The sequence below is a fragment of the Pristiophorus japonicus genome, chromosome 18 (genome assembly GCF_044704955.1).
Source record: "Pristiophorus japonicus isolate sPriJap1 chromosome 18, sPriJap1.hap1, whole genome shotgun sequence".
NCBI lineage: Eukaryota > Metazoa > Chordata > Chondrichthyes > Pristiophoridae > Pristiophorus > Pristiophorus japonicus.
Window position 1 is genome coordinate 50,269,457 of NC_091994.1, and position 15,575 is coordinate 50,285,031.

Below are 15,575 nucleotides of genomic sequence, written 5' to 3' on the forward strand. Positions count from 1 at the left end.
ATCTCGTGTGAATCTTAATCAATGCCTAGGTTTCAAGTTCCACACTCCAAGAGTCCAGCATTGTACTGATGCGGCTGCCAGGCAACTTTCACTGCACCTCACGGTGTTTTAAAAGAAAGCATAAGTTCTAATAACTAAATGGAACAAATAGACTAGGGCACATCTGAGCTAATTAGATTACATCAATGACAAATTGCATTTATATAGCACCTTTACCACACTAAAGCATCTCAAGGTGCTTCACATAAGCGTAATGAGAGAGCAATTGACACCAAAGCAGGAAACGTTGGGGCAGATGACCGAAAGCTTGGTCAAAGAGGTAGGTTTTAAGCATCATCTTAAAAGAGAAGATAGAGTTGGAGAGGGGGAGAGGCTAAGGCAGCAAATTCCAGAGCTTGGGGCCTAGGCGGCTGAAGACACGGCCACCAATGGTGGGGCGAAGGAAGTCAGGGTTGCACAAGAGGCCAAAGTTGGTGGAATGCAGCGATCTCGGAGGCTTGTAGGGCTGATGGAGGTGTCAGACAAAGGGCTAGGCCATGATTTGAGATCTGCCTTGCAAGGTCTTTGAATGAAACATGTTCCAACTAGATGACAGGAGAAACCCCAATTTCAGTAGTCACTGGGCTTACTCTTGCATTATGTGAAGGATGCTGGCATAGAAATATAGAAACATAGAAAATAGGTGCAGGAGTAAGCCACTCGGCCCTTCAAGCCTGCACCGCCATTCAATCAGATCATGGCTGATCATTCCTTCAGTACCCCTTTCCTGCTTTCTCTCCATACCCCTTGATCCCCTTAACTGTAAGGGCCATATCTAACTCCCTCTTGAATATATCCAGTGAACTGGCATCAACAACTCTCTGCTCTCAGAGTGAAGAAGTTTCTCCTCATCTCAGTCCTAAATGGCCTACTCGCTTTTTTCCCCCCCCACATTTAAAAGGTTTTTATTGCTTCTTGTTAATTAATGCCAACTTCATTCCTAGTGACAAATATATTAGATTTTAAAATGAAATATTTCACAATACAAAACCCACAAGGGTCCAACAAATTTTCTGTACAATGTCCTCCCAGACAACACTGGGAAATCTTATCCATAATAAATTTAAACTTAAAAAAATACGTTAATGACTGGCTTTTTCCTTCTGTTTGTTGTGACCTTTAGTCTTAAGTTAAAAATGAGGTAACATGGATCTTTTAAACCATCTACTTCTTGCCTAGGGCTTTTTCCAAGTTGTTCTTTATGGCATCCAGGAAGTCAGTAGTGTTCACATAGTGCTCGTTAAATCGGACATGACTGAGGCCATGGATACAGCCAGCCAGATCCTTAGTCATGACGCCACTCAACCGTTTCAACACAAATCTTTTCCAGTATCTGGGCAAACCTGATGAGTTGTTGATTGCCATCCAGCTTTCCACGGTGTTCAAGGCCTCAAGTCCAAGCAAAAGTACTGGCAATAGGGTTAGTGCTAGTAGGATTGCCCTTCTGGTGCTCTCGGTAGTAGCGCGTGACGGTGCCATGGGCCGCCTCTGCTTCAATCGTCTTTCCATCGGGACAAACCAAAACAGAAGTCATCAAGCCAAGAGAGCCAAATCCTGGAGCCAGAATATCAGATTGCACGTCACCATCATAGTTCTTGCAGGCCCAAACAAAACCACCAGAGGACTTCGGCACTTGAGCAACCATGTCATCAATGACACGATGCTCATACCAGATACCAGCCTTCTCAAAGTCCCCTTTGTACTTCTGCTGAAAAACCTCCTCAAAGATGTCTTTGAAACGTCCAACATAGGCCTTTAGAATAGTATTCTTTGTGCTCATGTAGAGTGGCCACTTCTTCTGCAGGGCATACTGAAAGCAGCTGTGTGCAAAGCCATTGATGTACAACACTGATGAGACCATGCCATTCCGACACCACCTCCAGGAAAGTCATACATCTCCCACTCCTTGACAGCACTGGCATCCTTTGGAGTGAAGACTAGCTTGAATTTTCCAGGTTTGTCCATCACAAAGTCTGTAGCTTTGTACTGGTCACCATGTGCATATCTGCCAATGGTAATAGGTTTAGATCACCAGGAACAAGTCGAGGGATATTGTTGCAGATAATTGGCTCACGGAAGACTGTACCACCCAAGATGTTTCTGATGGTACCATTTGGACTCTTCCACATTTTCTTCAGTTTAAAATCTATTACTCTGTCCTCATCAGGAGTGATTGTGGCACACTTGACTGCAACATGATACTTCTGGGTTGCAAGTGCAGAGTCAATAGTAACCTGATCACTAGTGGCATCTCGATACGGCAAACCCAGATCAAAATACTTGAAGTTTTATTTCTAGCGATGGGCTATTATATTTGTCTCTCATCTTTGGTACAGTATTGAGACTATTTGCCAGCCAGACATCCCTAATTGCACACTCTTCCACTCTGACCTCCTTAATACTCGTTTCCCAATCCAGTCAGAGGCTCCACGCTTGTCCTCTGGGATTCTCTTGCAAAATTATCTTGCTTTCGACCACTTCAAAGAAATAAATCACCTAAAAATCTTGCTTTGCTGCACCTTTAGACTTGCCCCATATATTTTCTTCCTGATCGGTTCGGTATCCACCTTTCTGCTTTGTTAACGATTCATATGTTTTCTTTTACATGAGAAGCATTATATAAATTCTAGTTATTAGCATCATTGCCAACTAATATATTTATATAGCACCCTTAATAATACAAAAATGCTTCAAACGTCAACCGTGGCTCAGTGGGTAGCACTCTTGCCCGAGTCAGAAGGTTGCATCGACGACGAGGTCCAACACTGTCTCCAATGCGTCAGCGCAGCCTTCGGTCGCTTGAGGAAGAGAATTCGAGGATCAGGCCCTCAAATCTGGCACCATGCTTATCGTCTACAGGGCAGTAGTGATACCCACCCTTATGTATGGCTCATAGACGTGGACCATGTACAGTAGACACCTCAAGTCGCTGGAGAAATACCACCAACGACTTCTCCGCAAGATCCTACAAAACCCCTGGGAGGATAGACGCACCAAAGTCAGTGTTCTCGATCAGGCCAACATCCCCAGCATCAAAATACTGACCACACTCAACCAGGCCACATTGTCCGCATGCCCGACACAAGACTTCCAAAGCAAGCGCATGACTCGGAACTCCTACACGGCAAGCGAGTCCCAGGTGGGCAGAGGAAATGTTTCAAGAACACTCTCAAAGCCTCCTTGATAAAGTGCAACCTCCCATCGACACCTGGGAATCCCTGGCCAAACACTGCCCTAAGTGGAGGAAGAGCATCCGGGAGGGCGTTGAGCACCTCGCGTCTCATCGCCAAGAGCATGCAGAAAACAAAGCGCAGGCAACGGAAGGAGCATGTGGCAAACCAGAATCCCCAACCACCCTTTCCTTCAACAACTGTCTGTCCAATCTGTGACAGAGACTGTAATTCCCATATTGGACTGTACAGTCACCTTAGAACTCAGGGTGGAAGCAAGTCTTCCTCAATTTTGAGGGACTGCCTATGATGATGATGTTGAGGTCAAGTCCCACTCCAAGGATTTGACCATTTAATCTACACAAACACTGCAGTGCAGTGCTGAGGGAGTGCTACTGTTGGAGGTGCTGTCTTTCGGATGAGATATTAAACAGAGTCCCCGTCTGACCTCTTGGGTGGAAGTAAAAAATCCCATGGCGCTATTTGAAGAGAAGCAAGAGAGTTCTCCCCGGTGTTCTGGCCAATATTTATCCCTCAACCAACATCACTAAAACAGATTATTTGGTCATTATTACATTGCTGTTTCTGGGAGCTTGCTATTTGCAAATTGGCTGTCACATTTCTTACATTCTAACAGTAACTACACTTCAAAAGTGCTGTAAAGCACTTTGGGATGTCCCAAGGTCATGAAAGGTGCTATATAAATGCAAGTCTCTCTTTCTTTTACAAATGCATGGGAGAAGAGGTGATGGAAGGTTCGGTTGAAGAGAAGGTTTTTTTAAAAAAAAAGGTTTTTCTAAGAGAGAAAGAGAGAGAGAAGTGGAGAGACAAAGCGATTTAGGGAGGGAATTCAAGGAGTAGGACCCCCGAGGCAGCTCAAAGCTGTGCCACCAATGGTGGGGTGACCAGGGGGGTGGAGGGGACGGTGCACAAAAGGCCAGCGTGTGGGGGCTACAAGGCTGGAGGAGACTGCAGTGATAGGGCAGGGCAAGGCTACAGACAAAACTGAAGACCAGGGTCAGGAGTTTAAATTTAAACCTTGAGGGACAAGGAGACATTGTTAGCCAACAGGAATGGGAGAGATGAGCGAGTGGGACAGGATATAGACAGCTGCATTCTGCATATGTTGGAGTTGTGGAGGGAAGGAAGGAAGATGTCAGAGAGATTAGGTCTAGAGCTGACATGGATTAGGGTTCATTCAAAAGCATGGGCATGCAAAGTGATTGCGGTTCAGGGTTGGCTTAGGAGCTTGCTTGTCCTTTCATAGGTCCAGACTCAAACATGGGAACCACACACACTCACCCATCTCTTCATTTACCAAAATATACCTGCTTCAGTAATAACTTTTCCCTCAATTTTCTCTCCCGCTGCTCCTGAAAGTAATGACCTGCTCTACAGTTTCGTGGGTGTCACTAACCCTCTGGCACTTTGCCCATTCTTTGTATATTAGCCCAGACTGCGAGTCTTGGCAGCCTATTTAACCGTGGAGTAGGGGAGGGAGTGGGGCATCATGGCCTAGCTCAGGGTTGTCCTTGCCCACAGTCCACGCTTCTTTCCGCAAGGGTCTTTGAATAGCAATTGGGAATGGGAAACCAGGATAATGTTTCCCTCTTATTTACCCAGGAATGCAAGGCAAGTTTAGCATTAGGTTATTTGAACTGAAGTACAGAATAGAGATGAAAAAATGTAAGTTCTCTAATTAAAGGGCAAACATAACGCATAATAATTACTTTAGCTTAAGCACATGAAAGAAGCGCTTAAGACCTGAGCAACATCATTCTATAGCCACAATATTAAACCGGGTTGAGGGGTCAGCGTGGGGGCAGGCTTGCTCCAACTCGCTCACGTCACGCCTCGGCCATTTTAACTCTCAGGCCTGGTTCCCACCCGGACTCAGCAGGAATGATGTGGAGGCCAGTGGGCAGGGTCGGGAGAGGAGGCAGGAGTGCCAGTGAGCTGCCTCCGGGTACCCGTGGGAACAGGTCCGGGAAGTGGGGGGTGAGAGGAGGGAGGAAGCGGTCGCGGCAGCTCCTCCTGGCCACAAAAAAAATTTAAAAAATAAAAGCCACTGATCACCTCGGCCCAGTCCTGTTCATTGGTGCCCGTGTTCTGGCCTAGGCTAGCACCAGATATCGAACACTCGATACAAAGTAAAAAGAGCTTCAGGGTCTGAATGATATCACACCATGATTTAGGCATCTCAATGAAACCCTCGCCAGCTTGTGCTGAGGGCCTCACATGCTGTCCAAATCACGCCTGTTAAAATGGCGTGGGGGTCAGTGAAAAGACAGCGAATAAACATTGCTGCCATTTTAACTAACCCCCGCCCCACGCTCCGCACTGGTTGAGGTTAAAATCAGGGCTTATACATTTTGAAAAGAAGATAACATCAAACAGCATTTCTAACTCTGGCCAAGTCATCCAATGTTATCAATGATTTGGGAATATGACTGTCAGATGCTGGTTACTGAGCAATTGGGATTAGAATTTCACATGGCTGGAACTGTAGGCCACGCATTAGCTGCAGCACTGAACCTAAGCAAGCTTTAAAGCTGCAGTCACTGGTATAGAGGCCACAGCACCTTGCAAAATAACCAATTAGAACGCAAGCTCCCCAATCAATTCAAGGACACGGGAGTGAGGAGGGAGGGGCCACTGAGCCTCTTTTGTTGCAATAGGTTTATAATAACCGGTGTCTGGATGCAATCCATGATGCATGAAGTAATCTAGCTAATTCGTACTTTTGACAATGTTCAGTTACATTACAGCTGTAAATTCCACATCGCACAGCCCTCCCCACGATATCGTGGCATTAAACCGAGAATTTCAGAAGTAATGATTCAGAGCTACGACAAATGGAGAAGATCAGCCAACATTTCTTCAGCCGAGGAATTCTTGGATACCCAACAATTGCAAACAAGTTTATTTTTGCTTTCAGTACAGAGTGTCGCTTCTAATTTTGGTCAGCTGAATGGCTGACACACATCTTTCAGATGAAATGTTAAACCTAGGCCCCATCTACCTGATCACATGGGCAAAAAGGTCTTGAGGCCCTATTCATAGAATCATAGAATTTTACAGCATGAAAGGAGGCCATTTCGGCCCATCGTGTCCATGCAGGCCAAGAGGCTATCCAGCCTAATCCCACTTTCCAGCTCTAGGTCTGTAACCCTGCAGATTACGGCACTTCAAGTGCACATCCAAGTACTTTTTAAAATGCGGTGAGGGTTTCTGCCTCTACCACCCTTTCTGGCAGTGAGCTCCAGACCCCCACAACTCTCTCGGTGAAGAAATTTCCCCTCAAATCCCCTCTAAACCTTCTACCAATTATGCCCCCTGGTTGTTGACCCCTCTGCTAAGGGAAATAGGCCCTTTCTATCCACTCTATCTGGACCCCTCAATTTTATATACCTAAATAAGGTCTCCCCTCAGCCTCTTCTGTTCCAAGGGAAACAAACCCAACCTATCCAATCTGTCCTCACAACAAAGATTCTCCACTCCCGGCAACATCCTCGTAAATCTCCTTTGTACCCTCTCCAGTGCAATTACATCTTTTCTGTAATGTGGTGACCAAAACTGCACGCAGTACTCCAGCTGTGGACTAACTAGTGTTTTTTTCCCCCACAGTTCAAGCATAACCCACCTGCTCTTGTATTCTATGCCTTGGCTAATAAAGGCAAGCATTCCGTATGTCTTCTTAACCACCTTATCTACCTGACCTGCTACCTTCAGGAATCTGTGGACATGCACTCCCAGGTCCGTTTGTTCCTCCACATTTCTCAGTATCCTACCATTTATTGTGTATTCCCTTTCCTGTAAGCCCTCCCCAAATGCATTACCTCACACTTCTCCGGACTGAATTCCATTTTTCACTGTTTTGCCCACCTGACCAGTTGATTGATATCTTCCTGCAGTCCACAGCTTTCTTCATTATCAACCTCACTGCCGATTTTGGTATCATCTGCAAATTTCTTAATCATACCCCCTATATTCAAGTCTCGATCATTGATGTATACCACAAAAAGCAAGGGACCTAGTACTGAGCCCTGCGGAACCCCACTGGGAACAGCCTTCCAGTCACACAAACACCCATCAACCATTACCCTTTGCTTCCTGCCTTTGAGCCAATTTTGGATCCAACTTGCCACTTTGCCCTGGATCATTGATGTTTTAACTTTGGTGACCAGTCTGCCATGTGGGACCTCATCAAAAGCCTTGCTAAAATCCACATACTACATCAAAACACACTACCCTCATCGACCCTCCTTTTTACCGCCTCAAAAAATTCAATCAAGTTAGTCAGATACAACCTTCCCTTAACAAATCCGTGCTGACTGTCCTTGATTGATCAGTGTCTTTCTAAAAGAAGATTTATCCTGTCCTTCAGAATTTTTTCCAATAATTTTCCCACCACCGAGGTTAGGCTGACTGGCCTGTAATTACTTGGTCTATCCCTTTCTACCTTCATAAACAAAGGTACCACATTAGCAGTCCTCCGGCACCACACCTGAAGCTCCCCAGAGAGGATTGAAAAATGATGGTCAGCGCCTCTGCTATTTCCTTTTTTGCTTCGCTTAACAGCCTGGGATGCATTTCATCTGGGTCTGAGGACTTATCCACTTTCAAAGCTGCTAAACCCCTTAATACCTCCTCTCTCACTAGGTTTATTTCATCTAATATTTCACACTCCTCCTCCCAGATAGTGATGGATTTGCTGATCCTTGTTGATTAGTGCCGTGGGATCTTTGAAGTCTTTGTGAATCATCAGAACAGACAGTGTTGGCCTCTAGTTAATGACACACATGAACAATACAGAATGCGTCACAGAGCTGAAGTTATAGCTTACACCCTCAAGTCATGAACTGAGGCTTGAACACACAACCCATGTCATTTCTACTCCCCTACCCCTCATGTATTCAGGCAGATAGAGGCAGGAGAATTACCCACTGAGTCAAGCAAACACACCAGACTTATCAAAAAAAAAGCCGAGGCCTTTCTGTCACTCCTTTAATTTACCTCAGGACTCTTCTCACCAACGCCATTTATACTTTAAAGATCAAAGACCATATAAGCTGCATCATATACTCTGATGAGTCAAGTTTGGAGATTGCCTAAGGGCAGTGTTGCACAATCAGAAATGCCCAGGTGTGGAACATACAAAAGCTTAACCAATTGAAGTGTCAACTGCTGTATCTATCTATCGGTTCAATAAATCAAGCAAAGAAATGATTGTCAGTTGAGTGGCATAACCGAACATATAGGAGAGGTGTTTGTTTTGCTTCAGATTTAGCTGTAGAGCGTACCCAGAGAGGTTCTGCACTGGGGTGGGCCCGTCAACATCAGAAGCACAAAACCCCACAGGCCTGGGTACAGGTGGGGCGAGGGGACCAGCAAATAACTTGAGCGTTACTGTACTGCACACAAGAGATCGATTAAAATCACAGGATGAAACCCAGAGAGTTGGCAGTTCTGTGTTTAAAAAAAAAAATTCCCCACCCCGTACCCTTACTCTCGCTGGGGTACAGTTCAACAGGATATTGGCAAAATGACCATTACTCGCACGAGACTGGAGCACGGGTCTCAGGAAAATAATTGTCTGCAATGTCAGAGATCATGGCCGACTCCAGGCACATTCTGCCCCACGGGTGAGACCAGTTCTTTTGGACCCCAAAAGGGAAAAAAAATCAATTTCGTTCAGAACTGCAGTTATACATGCACCAGTGAAATTTACTTGAATGCAATAAACCATAAAATTTTGGAAATATGCAGCAGGTCTGTGAAAAGATAAAAGTTAATGTTTTGGGCATGTCCCAAAGTTCTGACAGAGGATCTAGGCCCAAAGCATTAACTTTTATTTTTCCTGTTCAGACACTGACAGACCTTGTGGATTTTCAACATGTTCTGCTTTTATTTCAGATTTCCAGCACCTGAAGGTTTTTTTCCTTCTCATTTCTAATTCTTGAGATTCATTTTTGTCCTCATGGGGCAATGTCTATCTTGGCTGAATTGGGACGAACATCCGTATCGCAACTCAACCACCTTGTTAATCCCTAAATACCAATGGCTCCAGACGTAAAATTCATCCTTTTGTCCGGTGTCACATCACATCATCAAAGGGCTCACAACAGATTCAGAAATGAATGGCAATATTTCAATGCCATGGGAGTTGACTGATAGGTATCATTAGTGGGGAATGGACGATGTTTGCAGAATGCCTGCGTCCTGTGTTAGCAGCAAAGACCTTCAGGTCAAATATGGCACGTGATGTAACCTTTTGTTGTTACATACATTGTAAAAGTAATCTGCCCCAGCAATGCACCCTGAACCCCAACCTCTGTCTGTCCCAACAATGTATCCCGAACCCTAACCTCAAACGATCAATCTTTTCATTGCTCACACCCATCAGCTTTCTGGCTTCTCTGCATGCCTGGCAACTTGATAACGAAGTAAAGAAATAAGTTGCACTTCTGTAAGGATGTCCAAAGTGCTTTACAGCCAAAAAGTTACTTCTGAAGTGTAGTCCCTGTTGTAATGTAGGGGAACATTGCAGCCAATTTGTCTACGGTAAGATCCCCACAACTGCAATGAGATAAGTAACCAGATAATCTGCGTTTGGTGGTGTTTTGAGGGATAAATGTTGGTCGGAACACAGAACTTCCCTGCTCTTCTTTGAATAGTGCCGTTGGATCGTTTACGTCCACCTGAGGAGGGTAGACAGGGCCTCAGTTTAACAGCTCATCCAAAGGACAGTACCTCCAACAGTGCAAGACTCAGTACTGCACTGAAGTGTCAACCTAGATATGTGATCAAGTCTCTAAAGTGGACCTTGAACCAATAGCCTTCTAACTTGGAGACGAAAGTGTTATCACTGGCGAGCAGGCCTAATTATAGGTAGTTTTGTACTGTGGACCTTTGACAAGTTGGAAGTAGCTGGAATACTATTCTCAAATAGTGCAGTACCAACACGATATGGAATATCCCGAAGGTTGCTACTTCCTCACCTCATGGTACCTCTGCAACTTCTCTAGGTCTCAGGCCATGCTGGTTGTCCTCTACCTCTGGCCTCCCATGCAGCAGTCCCTCGCCATTGGTTGTGGCAGAGCCTTCAGCCATCTTGGCCTTATTCCATCGTGCTAGTTCCCAAAGTCACCTCAAAACCTATGTTCCTGACTGCTATTGGTCATCACTCCTAACTCTTCTATCACTGCCTGGCAGCTGCAGTCTCCTGTGAAGCAACTCGATACTTATTATTACGTTAAAGATTCAAGTTGTTATTGTACACAAAATGGTGGCTCCCACAACCAGGAGGAGCTTCTGAATTAAATACAATCACTGTCATTACAAGAACAACAATGAGTTTACAGGAGATCGGCTTTCAAAATCATTGGACCAACAAGATTGGGAGATCGCTCTGAAGCAATGCTTCTTCAAGAGGATTTAAAAAAAAAAATGCAATGCCCGCTAAAAGATAATTATATTTTTACAGCTATCCCAAGTCTTAGTTATTTATTTCCCAATCCAGATTCTAGTTTTCATACTTTATTTCTATAGTATAGTATTGCAGTTGTTGACTTTGCCCTGCATTACCTTGGTAACCAGAATGTGCAGGCTAGGGGACAGGAGTCTAGGGCAATAAAACAGTTTCCATCCTCCATCAGAGTCCAATGTATTTCAGCCTGTTTCACTAATGTGCGCATTTTATCAAACAGAGCCCAGTGATTCTCAAGGTGACCAAGGGACTGTCTGTGCAGGAAACAGGTAGGTGACGCTCATGACTGTCCCGTGGGTAAAAAGGTTTTGCCTGGGTGGTACTGAACTCCCACCTATTCAAACTCTGGTCTGTGGTTGGATTAAGTGATCCCAGCTTGGACATCAGTCCAGGAGCTATAATTGGCTTTATTGTCACTGGGCACAAGGTGAAACAAAAATGGAGCTGGAGCTCTCATTCCTGATCACTGCCCAGTTATCCCGGATAGACTATGGTAGCCTCTCTTAATTTTTTTTCTGTGTACACCAATTCAGGCACCCAATGTCAACATCAAGCACTTCCCCAGGTAAGGTTCCGCAGAGTCAGAGGCAGAGTAAAGCTCTCTCTTCTCCAAAATCATATCTCGGTTCCAACCTTAGGATATCTCCTACTGCATCAGTTGTGTCATTTGTCACGTCAGCCATCCTGTGAAAGACTGCCAAATGAGAGAGAGTTTGTACTGTAGGGCCTATGCCCACGAGACACTGGATTGAAAGTTTGGACCCATGATTCCCAAAGTTCTCCGCCACAGAGTTTCTTGTAGACTTTCAAAAAAAAATCATTCTTGGGATATGGGCACTGTGAGCAAGGCCAGCATTCATAGCCCATCCCTAGTCTCCATCGATAAGATGGTGAGCCGCTGCAGTCTGAATTGTGAGGGTGCTGCCACACTAGTTAGGTAGGGAGGATTCTGACCCAGTGACATGGACATTGCTGAAACTGGCTATTTGCTTTTGTTCTGATGAAGAGTCATCGATCTGAAACGTTAACTCTGTTTCTCTCTTTCCACAAATGCTGCCTGACCTGCTGAGTATTTCCAGCATTTTCAGTTTTTATTTCATTTGGCCTGGTTGCACTGACATTTCATAAGGCCAGCTCTCTCCTTCCCTCTCATCATCTTCAACCACACCTGGCTCCAACTAGGTTAAATGAAGTGGAACTCCAGGCTAATAATGCCCCCTCCCTGGTTTATATGGTGACGATCTGATGTGCAATTAAAGGCGACTCCTGACATGGACAGTGCTGAAACTGTGGCCATTTGCTCCTCATTCTGCAGGGCGCTGGCTCAACTGTCAGTTTGCTGATCCTGACAGTGACTGACCAGAGTTGTGTGTGTTCTACTTCACTTTCATACCATTACAGAGGTGGTGAATATCGCACACAGGTAATGCTCAGAAAAATTCATAGTGAGAGTTCCTCTACTGTAACAGTCATTCCCATACCAGAGAGTTGCCAGATCAGCATAAACCTTGTAATGGCACAAGTTGTTGCATTAAGACAGAGGGGCCGAAAATGCCTCTCAGAAAGGCCTGTTAGGAACGGGGAGTTAAAGGGTTTTCACCCGGACACAGCAGCCAGAGCGCCCCCACCTCCTGCCCGCAATTGCCCCCAGAGCTCCGGTGGCAAAAAGTGGTTTGCGCCACACCCCGCGGTTAGCGCACTGGCATGGCGATTACATCATTGCTGTGTGTGCCAATCCCTTCTCGCCCCGTTCCAACCCCTCTGCGCCCCGCAGAGGAAAATTGCCCCGAGGGTCGCAAGATGCCACCAGCAGCTTTTCAGCTGTGGCGGCTGGGGCGCCCTTAAAGGGCAGGTGGTGGCACAGCGGCCACCATCTTTTTTCTGTCGGCCGACTTTTCAGTCAACTCGACAAAGGCGCCGCCGCCATGTAGCCTGGCTCACACACTCCCTAGTGACCCAATGTACACCACAGAGCTCGCAGAGGCCCTCCCCGAGCAGTCAGTCGAGGAGGCGGGAGCTCGGAGCAGCGCGAGTCCGGGGTCGGCGAGAGGCCTATAAAGGCCAGCGGGAGTCAGGCAGTTCGAGCAGTCAGTCGAGGAGGCGGGAGCTCGGAACAGCGCGAGTCCGGGGTCGGCGAGAGGCCTATAAAAGGGAGAAGGAAAAAAGAAGTAGAAAGAAACAGAAAGGTGACGTCACAGCCAAGGGGGTAAGTGATTGGTTGGTGATTGGCGAGTAGTTTTTCTTTTTCTTTTTTCGCTTCTATATCAGTAAGTAAACTTTAACATTATTGTTGCCAATTTAAGTGTATCTGAGGGTTAAGTCATGGCAGGAGAGCTCGGTCACGTGATTATGCTCCTCCTGTACCATGTGGGAACTCAGGGACACTTCCGGTGTCCCTGACGACTACGTGTGCGGGAAGTGTATCCGCCTCCAGCTCCTGACAGACCGCGTTGCGGAATTGGAGCTGAGGGTGGATTCACTCTGGAGCATTCACGATGCGGAAAATGACGTGAATAGCTCGTTTAGTGAGTTGGTCTTACCGCAGGTGAAGGGTCCACAGCCAGATAGGGAATGGAAGACCAGCAGGAAGAGCAGTGCAAGGAAGGTAGTGCAGGGGTTCCCTGCGGTCAATCCCCCTGCAAAACAGATACACCGTTTTGAGTACTGTTGAGGGAGATGACTCATCAGGGGAGGGCAGCAGCAGCCAAGTTCATGGCACCGTGGCTGGCTCTGCTGCACAGGAGGGCAGGAAAAAGAGTGGGAGAGCGATAGTGATAGGGGATTAGATTGGAAGGGGAATAGATAGGCGTTTCTGCGGCCGCAACCGAGACTCCAGGATGGTATGTTGCCTCCCTGGTGCAAGGGTCAAGGATGTCGCGGAGCGGGTAGAGGACATTCTGAAAAAGGGAGGGTGAACAGCCAGTTGTCGTGGTGCCCATTGGTACCAACGATATAGGTTAAAAAAAAGGGATGAGGTCCTACGAGACGAATTTAAGGAGTTAGGAGCTAAATTAAAACGCAAGACCTCAAAATGAGTAATCTCAGGATTGCTACCAGTGCCACGTGCTAGTCAGAGTAGGAATCGCAAGATAGCTCAGATGAATACGTGGCTTGAGCAGTGGTGCAGCAGGGAGGGATTCAAATTCCTGGGGCATTGGAACCAGTTCTGGGGGAGGTGGGACCAGTACAAAGCGGACGGTCTGCACCTGGGCAGGACCGGAACCAATGTCCTAGGGGGAGTGTTTGCTAGTGCTGTTGGGGAGGAGTTAAACTAATATGGCAGTGGGATGGGAACCAATGCAGGGAGACAGAGGGAAACAAAAAGGAGACAAAAGCAAAAGACAGAAAGGAGATGAGTAAAAGTGGAAGGCAGAGAAACCCAAGGCAAAAAACAAAAAGGCCCACTGAATGTAAAGGGGCTGCAGGATGGGTCAAAACTAAAAATCATGGTTTAAAAACTAGTATTAAAACACTCTACCAAAACGCACGCAGCATTCGAAATAAAGTAAATGAGTTGACGGCACAAATCATTACAAATGGGTATGATTTGGTGGCCATTACAGAAACGTGGTCGCAGAGTGGCCAAGACTGGGAATTAAACATACAAGGGTATCTGACGATTCGGAAAGATCGACAAGAAGGGAAAGGAGGTGGGGTAGCTCAGTTAATAAAGGATGATATCAGGGCAGTTGTGAGAGACGATATTGGCTCTAATGAACAAAATGTTGAATCATTGTGGGTGGAGATTAGAGATAGTAAGGGGAAAAAGTCACTGGTGGGCATAGTTTATAGGCCCCCAAATAATAACTTCATGGTGGGGCGGACAATAATCAAGGGAATAATGGAGGCATGTGAAAAAGGAACGGCAGTAATCATGGGGGATTTTAACCTACATATCGATTGGTCAAATCAAATCGCACGGGGTAGCCTGGAGGAGGAATTCATAGAATGAATACGGGATTGTTTCTTTGAACAGTATGTTACAGAACCTACAAGGGAGCAAGCTATCTTAGATCTGGTCCTGTGTAATGAGACAGGAATAATAAACGATCTCCTAGTAAAAGATCCTTTTGGAATGAGTGATCACAGTATGGTTGAATTTGTAATACAGATTGAGGGTGAGGAAGTAGTGTCTCAAACGAGCGTACTATGCTTAAACAAAGGGGACTACAGTGGGATGAGGGCAGTGGCTAAAGTAGACTGGGAACACAGACTAAACGGTGGCACAATTGAGGAACAGTGGAGGACTTTTAAGGAGCTCTTTCATAGTGCTCAACAAAAATATATTCCAGTGAAAAAGAAGGGCGGTAAGAGAAGGGATAACCAGCCGTGGATAACCAAAGGAATAAAGGAGAGTATCCAATTAAAAACCAATGCGTATAAGGTGGCCAAGGTTAGTGGGAAAATTTTAAACGACAGCAAAGAATGACTAAGAAATCAATAAAGAAAGGAAAGATAGATTACGAAGGTAAACTTGCCCAAAACATAAAAACGGATAGTAAAAGCTTTTACAGATATATAAAATGGAAAAGAGAGACTAAAGTAAATGTTGCTCCCTGAGAAGATGAGAAGGGGGATTTAATAATGGGAAATGTGGAAATGGCTGAGACCTTAAACGATTATTTTGCTTCGGTCTTCATAGTGGAAGACACAGAAACTATGCGAAACATTGCTGGTCACAGGAATGTGGGAAGGGAGGACCTTGAGATAATCACTATCACTAGGGGGGTAGTGCTGGGCAGGCTAATGGGACTCAAGGTAGACAAGTCCCCTGGTCCTGATGAAATGCATCCCAGGGTATCAAGAAATAGCGGAAGTTATAGCAGATGCATTCATTATAATCTACCAAAATTCTCTGGACTCTGGGGAGGTACCAG

At 45.8% G+C, this 15,575-nt stretch overlaps 1 protein-coding gene and 1 pseudogene across 7 annotated transcripts in view; both read right to left on the reverse strand.

The window, feature by feature from the left end:
• LOC139228715 (zinc finger and BTB domain-containing protein 7A-like) overlaps positions 1 to 15,575 on the reverse strand; it is a 177,443-nt gene that overhangs the window by 19,059 nt on the left and 142,809 nt on the right. The gene's annotated exons all lie outside the window — the stretch shown is intronic.
• On the reverse strand, positions 1,036 to 2,315 carry LOC139229233 (isocitrate dehydrogenase [NADP], mitochondrial pseudogene; annotated as a pseudogene).